This window comes from Zingiber officinale, chromosome 5A, assembly GCF_018446385.1.
Source record: "Zingiber officinale cultivar Zhangliang chromosome 5A, Zo_v1.1, whole genome shotgun sequence".
NCBI classification, from domain to species: Eukaryota; Viridiplantae; Streptophyta; class Magnoliopsida; order Zingiberales; family Zingiberaceae; genus Zingiber; species Zingiber officinale.
Genome location: NC_055994.1, coordinates 119,405,144 through 119,413,206, shown reverse-complemented (window position 1 = coordinate 119,413,206; position 8,063 = coordinate 119,405,144). Strand labels below are relative to the sequence as shown.

The window sequence follows — 8,063 nt, the reverse complement described above, 5'->3', positions numbered from 1 at the left end:
AAGGTTCAACTTCTGCAGTATTGAATAATATATATTGATGTGTAGCTTACAACACGTGGTCCTCTAAAATTGTTTCTTTCTCTTTAGAAATTGGGTGACCTTCTAATAATCCATCTTCCAAATCATCGTTCCTATTAGAACGAACACCAATGTTAGAAGCCTTTTTTTATATAAGCACTACAAAATATCATTCATTCTTCTGCGAGGTAACACTCAGCTATGCATCCTTTTGGTCTTGCTTGGTTCTTTACATATCCTTTTAGTGTTTTCATAAATCTAAATCACAAAGCAAAATTCAAATAAAAGAAGTGTTGATGGAAAAATCTAAATAATTTTATAATATAAAATTTATTAAAAAGAATAATTATTATTTATTACCTTTCAAATGGATACATCCAACGGAATTGGACTGTCCCACACAAACGAGCCTCTCTTGCCAAATGAATTATCAAGTAAACCGAGATGGTAAAGAAAGCAGGTGGAAAATACCTTTCCAACATGCATAAAATTTTAACAATATTCTCCTTGAGTTGTTCTAAACGGTTCCTATCTAATACTCTTTGACATAATTCATTGTAAAATGCACCCAATAAAAATATAGCATTACGTGGACCTTTTGGTGGAAGATTTCTCAATGCTACTGATAGTAATTGTTGCATTAGAATATGACAATCATGAGATTTTAGCCTAATAAGCTTATGCTCTTCTACAGAAACATAGTTACCAATATTCGAACTATATCCATCGGGTAATTTTATTTTCTTCAACCTAAAGCAAAACACATCCATTTCTTTTTTAGATAATGTGTACGGTGGAGTGGGAAAATGATATTTATTTTCTCCATTTTCTTAAGGATGTAATTCTTGTCTAATTTTTAAGTGTACCGAATATTTACGAGCATTCACACCATCTTTGGATTTTGCCTTCAAATTTAACAATGTGCATTTGATATTCTCGCAGATATTCTTTTCAACATACATCATTATCTAAGTTATGACGTAGCAAGAGGCCCTAAAGGTAAACATTAACATGTTTTATAGTGTTAGTTCAGAATATTAGAATACAATTTAGGAACAAAAAATAACAAATTGTAAAAGTTAATGAATAGAGTGGAAAATAACTTACACTCCAATATGACAAATTGAAAAAAAAAATACTTTTTCTTCCACCTTTGAACTAGTTTTTATACCTCTTTTGAACTCTCCTATTTCTTCCTCTTTTTCCTAAAAGTGTTGACAGTCTCACCCTTTTTCTTTTTACCGCAGTCATTTTCAATATCTTTCAATGCATTGACAATTTCTAACTCATTCCAAGGTCTAGGTTTCCCTTTACTCTCTTTTTTCCCATTAAACTATAGGATTGATGCGCGCTAGAGGGGGGGGGGGGTGAATAGCGCTCATAGATTTCACATTCATTTTAAAATAAAATTTTAAGAGATAAGGGCAACGGAATAAAGATAGAAACGAAAAGCAAACAATGCTAACACACCAAGATTTACTTAGTTCGGAGCCTGTGACGACTCCTACTCCAAGGCTCATGATCGTCGATCACTTTCATTGGGCAATGACTATCAATTCAGAGAGTTACAGCAATGATTACAATTAAACAATTAACTTTAACAATAACAAATAATGCTGACGACTTGGAGAATCAGATCTTGAATGTGGTTGTCATTGGAGTAGCTTTTGGGTGTCGTAGAGGCCTTATCAGAGCAGCACACAGAAGCGAAAGTTGCTTAGAATGTCATTCTTGAGCCACTGGTCAAAGCTTTTTTTTATAGCCTATTCTGGGTGCCCGGACCATGACGTAGGTCCGCCAATCATCTTGTTCTAGCTCGCTGCAAAGATATACTTTCGGCCGTCCAAGTGCCTAGAGCTGTTAGAGTGTATACTAAAATTCTAGTTTTTTATATAAACATTTATTTTGAAATAAGAATCATATTGGTCAAATGTCTATATTTATGTTAAGTGTAGTTGTCCATTTAATTTATATTGTAGATAATATGGTGTGAGGAGACACACAGAAGATCATGTTATCAGTTTCTTATAAATTATAAATAGTTTCTCACAACTAAGATGAAATGGGACAAATCATTGGAATGGTTGTAGTGTAATTTGATATTAGTTTATCATAACTATAGAGTTACACTAGTACACTCTGAGTGTATTGAGCAGGACCATTTGAGGTTGTTCTTTTTATACTGACTATAAAAGAATAAGACCTCTGTTATTATGGAAGTGCATACTCTTAATCATAATTGTAATGACCAAATTTTCCCTATTTCAAGTTCTAAAAGTCCATAAAAATATTTGGAAATACTTTTAAAATATTCTAGAGATTTTTAGGAATTTTTAGAGTATTTTTACGTAATTTTTGGAGGTCGTTTAGTAGGGTTACAAAAAGAAAGAAGTTTTTAAAAAAAATGTTGAAGGTGAGATTCGAACCCACGATCTCGGGTCAGACTGACCCAAGCAAAACCAGCCCAACCAGCTGAGCTACACAGTTTTTGTTAATCATATAGGGAGCGAAATGTATATATGCAGTAGTTGGAACGTTTAAGATAAATTGGAATTAAAAGTGCGCTGCTGAGGGATTGAAGCTGAGACTCGTTGATTCGGTAAAAGGTTGGCCAACCAACTGTGCTAGCGGGCATTTCTTATTAAGAAGGAGAAATATTCTAGTTAAGCAGTAGTTAATGATTAGGGAGTAAATAGGAAGAAAAATGGTTGCAGCCGAGACTTGAACCCGTGAGCTGCGCCTTAAGCAAAACGCAGCCAACCAACTGTGCCAGCGGCTGTTGTTAATTAAGGAAAGAATGGATTGTATTTAAGGTATAATAATTAATAAAAATCTTAGTTAAAAGAAGAGGTTTAAGTTTTTCCCGAACCCTATTTTTTTTTCTCACCCGAACCTCTCCTTCTCTCTCGCGAACGGCGGCGGCGACTTCGCTGTTCGGGCGAAAAGGGCGACGGAGCTAGGCTTTTTCCGGCCGGTCTTCACCTGTGTGTGACCACCATCGTTGAGGAGAGTCTGTGAGCATGAAGAAGAGCCGAAATCCAAGCTATCCGAAACCCTAGCAGCATTAGAAGCTCCTCCTTTTCGGTTGTAAGTCCAAGAACAGCGATGTAAGTGCTTCTCACCTGCGGTAGGAGTAGCTCTCGGGGTTTTGTTTTGCATTTTTGTTATGAAATGAACAATAGCAGCGTTCATTCTAGTTTTGGTTTATGAAGAGTGCTTTAATATTGAAAACTTGGAATCTTCTTTGATCCGTATCAACCTTAATGAGCAATGATTAGTTTGTTTTGTTTACTGAGGTGGATACTTCCTTGTTTAACATTTAAGTCATTAATTCCAAGCACGTGTGTGATTTGTATACGGAATAAGTCCAAGGGGTCATACAAAGTCAATCAATATTTGCCTATATTATGAACAAGAGAAGAAGAACATGACTTTCATTTTTGCTTGATTTTGAAACATGTTTTGTTTTACTTCACCAGTAGCTTCCATTGCTATTAGACAAGCATATTTTCTTATTGCGGTTAGACAAGCAGATTTTCTTATTGCTTTGCTTAGTTTTCTGTATATATATGCAATGAACTTGAACAGCACGTGTTCAATATATAGTTTTAGTTTTTATAGATATGCAATGAACATGGATAGCATGTATTTATAGTATTTTAGAATTTTGTTAACAAAGCATGCAGAATTTGTTTAGGATAGTATGCAGTTTAGATTTAAATTTCTTTACTACCTCATTTAGCATGAACAGATCTACTTTTGGATTTAGTTATGATCCTCTACTAAATTACCAAAAGATAAGTAAAAGAAAGATAAAGAAAAGAAAGAAAAAGGCTAAAGCCTTAAGTAAGATTCCAAAGTCAAGACTTTAGGGATTTTGGCACACAAGGTGCTTATTAAAATGCCAAGACATTTTATTATAAGAAATATTTAAAGATAAAAAGTATTTTACTTTTAAAGGGCATGTACCGGACACAAAGTCCAAGGGATGGGCTCCAAGATGCCCCTAGGCACAAGGCCTAGAAGTACCTTAGTAGTTTCGGGATTAGCTACCTCGACTCTTATTAAGGATGCGCGCAAAGTGGTACAATGTCGGGCCCAAGAAGAAGTTTATTATCTATTTTGAAGTATATATATATATATATATATATATATATATATATATATATATATATATATATATATATATATATATATATAAGCTTTTGGAACAAAAGAAATAAACTTAATTTAAGTTCAGAAATCAGCAAGATAGTTCTTTTTGTTTCAATTTCAGCAAGTTAACTGTCTTAGTTTTATTTCAGCAAGATAGTCATTTCTATCTCTTTAAATTCAACAAGTTAGTTCTTTTATATTAGCATGCCATTGAGACTTTCTACTGCTATTTATGAGCATGACTAGCTTCACATGTTTAGTATTTCAGTTAGTTATACTTTACTTGCTGTTTTTAGTAAGCATGAGTAGTTCTTATCATGTTTCGAATTTATTTCGTACACATGCTTTTCATATCGAGATTTTGTGAGTTAGATAGCGCTTACTAAGCTTTATGCTTATAGATACTACTTTCCTCCTACTGCAGATAAAGGTAAAGATAAAGGAAAAACTAAAGTATGAAAGGAAGGCGACAAGGAGCTGATGGAGGTGTGATGTGTGGACTATGGAAGCCTTGGGACTAAGTTTTAGAAATCTATAAAGACTTGTATTTAGACTATTGGAGTTTTTGCCACCATGTGATGATTTGGTTTAGCTTCTTAGATGTTTTATGTTTTATATTTATTAGAACTGCGTGGTTGTTTGTTTAATATGATTGTTATATATGTATCCATGATTATTGTCACCGGTACAGGGGAGGTGCTGTCGAAATTTTTGTCTAGCAGAAATCTCTCTCGAGGCCTGACAATAGTTTTAAAAAAAAAGTTAGTAGTCAAGTAGGTAGCGTTAACCACGTTAGGGAGTTAGTAGTTAAGTTAGTAACGGTCACCCTTACAGACTAGTAGTAAGAAGGGTGGTCGTTACAATAATATAATAACAAACACGTATACTTAATATTTATTTCTTTAATTTATCAAAGGGTGCGATTTAATTCATTAAATCAATAGGCCCGATAAGTTGGGAAATGATATTATTTATATGGTGTGTTGTTGATTATAGAATGAAATCGTGTCCTAGTAATCTAGGTTGATGATGTCCCCTTGAGGAGATCATAAGGATTGTCATGTAAACCCAGCAGGTGGACTTAGTCCTATATGACAATAAGGTTGAGTGGTACTATTCTTGGAGCTAAGATATTAATTGAGTTGTCAGTAACTCGTTTAATTAGTGGGCATTCGATATCTTAAACACAGGGAGACTAACACACTCATGATAAGAAGGAGCCAATATTGTAATATGGGATTGGTGCGGTAGTGTAATAATAACTCTTTAGTGGAATGAGATATTATTGATGAACTTGAGTTGGGTGTTCGGGGTGAACACGGGAAGCTCAAGCTCATCGGGAGACCAAAACCAATTTCTCCTCTCGGTCCTTATTGTAGCCTATTATTTATAAAGCCTTATATCTACTTAAAGTCAAGCCTCTTACCCATCTTATGGTGGTCGGCCAAGCCAAGCTTGGAGCCCAAGCTAGGGTCGGCCAAGCCAAGAATTGGAGCCATGTTATATGGCCGGCCAAGCTTGGAGCCCAAGCTAGGTGTTCGACCACATCACATTAAAAGGGTATTTTAATTTTTTTAAATTTTTCCTTTTGTGGAAGCCATGGTTTTAAAAGAGAGTTTTTAAAATTTTAAATCTTTTCTTTTATAGCTTTCTACAAAGGATTAAGAGAAAGGTTTGATATCTTTCTTTATTTGTAGTTAAAAGAAAGATTTTAATTTTTGATAAAACTTTCTTTTTTTGGTAACCATCCACATATTTTAAAAGAGAGATTTTAATTTATAAAATTTTCCTTTTATAACCAACAAGGGATTTAAAAGAGAAATTTTTTAATTAAAATTTCTTACCAGAAACAAATAAGGAAGTTTTAATTTTGTATTTAAAACTTTCCTTATTTGGAGCACAAGGAGGTGGTCGACCATGACAAGAAGAAAAGGAAGTTTTAATTTTTTATTTTAAAACTTTTCTTTTTAATCATTGGTAAGAAATATAAGGAAGTTTTAATTATGTTTAAAATGTTCATTTTTTGCCAAGACCAAGGATTATAAAATAGATGGAGGGGTGCCTCATGAGATTAACACATCTTCTATTCCTCTCTTCCAATCCTTGGTGGTCGGCGGTATCTTGTGTGGAGATCTCTTGGTGGCTGGTTGCTCGAAGGAGAAGAAGAAGAGAAGGAAGCTCTCTTGTCTAGCATCCCTTGGAGGTTAGTTGGTGGCTGGATCTTGGAAGCCTTAGAAGAAGCTTGAGTGGATTTCATCTTGGAAGATAGTCGCCCACACGACATCCAAGAGAAGGAGAGGAATACAATAGAAGATCAAGAGGTTTATAAGCTACAAAAGGTATAACTAGTTATTAGTTTCCGCATCATGACTAGTTCATCTTTTGTATAGATCTTGAAAAATCAAACACAAGAGGTTATCGGTTTTAAGTTATTGTTTTTGTTATCGATTTTATTGTTCGATTTCATGTTTCGATATTGTGTGTCTATTGAGGTCTCTATAGTTAAACCTAGTTTACTGCAAAAAGTTAAATATCTGATTTCTTTGTGAAACTTTGTCTAGGAAGTGGTGGATGATCTCATACCTAAGAAGGCCTAGTGCCTCGTCATATTTAACCTGGAGGTCGATCTTTGAAATAGATATTTGATAACTTCTATAATATGGTTTAACTTAGGAAGATCACATCAGTTAAACTTGAAATTAAAATATTAAGTATTGTTTCCAATCCAAGTTTAACTTCTGAAGGACAATTTGGATTAATAATGTTAAGCATCGTTTGCAATCCAAATTTAACTTCAGTAGAGCACATGGGTAGCTAGGATAGTTCTATGCTTGTACAAATTTTTATACAGGGGAACTAGGACAGTATTCCGAGTAGCAACCAATAAGAACAACTCTGGGCGCTGGACCGCGAGGGCGCCTGGCCAGGCGCCTCGCCGGAGTGAAGACTTCCCGTGCGCCCAGAGCAGCTCTGAGCGCCCAGACTCCCTCTGGGTGCCCAGACCACCTTTTTTTGCTAACTTATTTTTCTATAAAACAAGGTTAGTCCCAGCAAATAATCTGTGAAGAATGATAAGATTTGATAGCCTTTGGACTGTTCGGTCTTGACTTTGAGTTTCGTTGAAACTTTAGATCGGACTGACACCTACTATTCCTTCTATGAGGAACACGTCTTCACCTACTTCTCTCTGGAGAAATTATCTTTTGCCATACCGGTCCTCTATACCATTTGGACTTTTGCTCAACGTCTGAGACTTTAGGACTTCATGTTGAACATTTGCTCCATGACCTGTTCAGTCTTCTACCTGGTGTCCGTGACCCTCAGAATTTTTACCTAGAGTCCTCGACTCTAGGATTTTGCCCAAAGTCCTTGACCCGCCAAGACTTCGCCTGATCTCTCAGACCAGGACTTAGTTGCCTAATCGTAGCTAGGACTTTCCACCTGTTTAACCATAGCTAGGACTTTCCTTTACCTAAGATCACTTATGACTTTCCTGCGCACTTAGTTTAACTTGTTAGACAACAAGACAACTTGACTTTGAACCTCTTTGCTATTATCAAAAAATAGGTTCGATCATCTGTTTCTCCTTGCACCAACATAAACCACTTTTTTTAATGAAATGGATGATTGGGAGCAAGAAATCTCCTGTGGCCTAAGTATGCAAACTTTCTACTATACTTAAGCCACATAGAACATATGTCTTCACCACATATTGGGCAACTGAGGTTTCCTTTTGTGGCACATCCAATTAGATTTTCGTAAGCTAGAAAATCATTGCCTATCCACATTAAAATAACCATCAGATTGAACATTAACTTGTTAAATGCATCATACGCCTCCACACCTGTATCCCACAACTCCTTTAAATCCTCCACAAGGGGTTCTAAGTA

General features: G+C 35.3%; 1 long non-coding RNA gene across 1 annotated transcript; it reads left to right on the top strand.

Annotated features, from left to right (window-relative positions):
• The first annotated feature begins 2,889 nt into the window (after positions 1–2,889).
• LOC121983171 lies at positions 2,890–4,855 on the top strand. Its single transcript, XR_006112411.1, has 2 exons — positions 2,890–3,125; positions 4,598–4,855. It is a non-coding gene; the product is annotated as an uncharacterized LOC121983171 (long non-coding RNA).
• Positions 4,856–8,063: the final 3,208 nt, after the last annotated feature.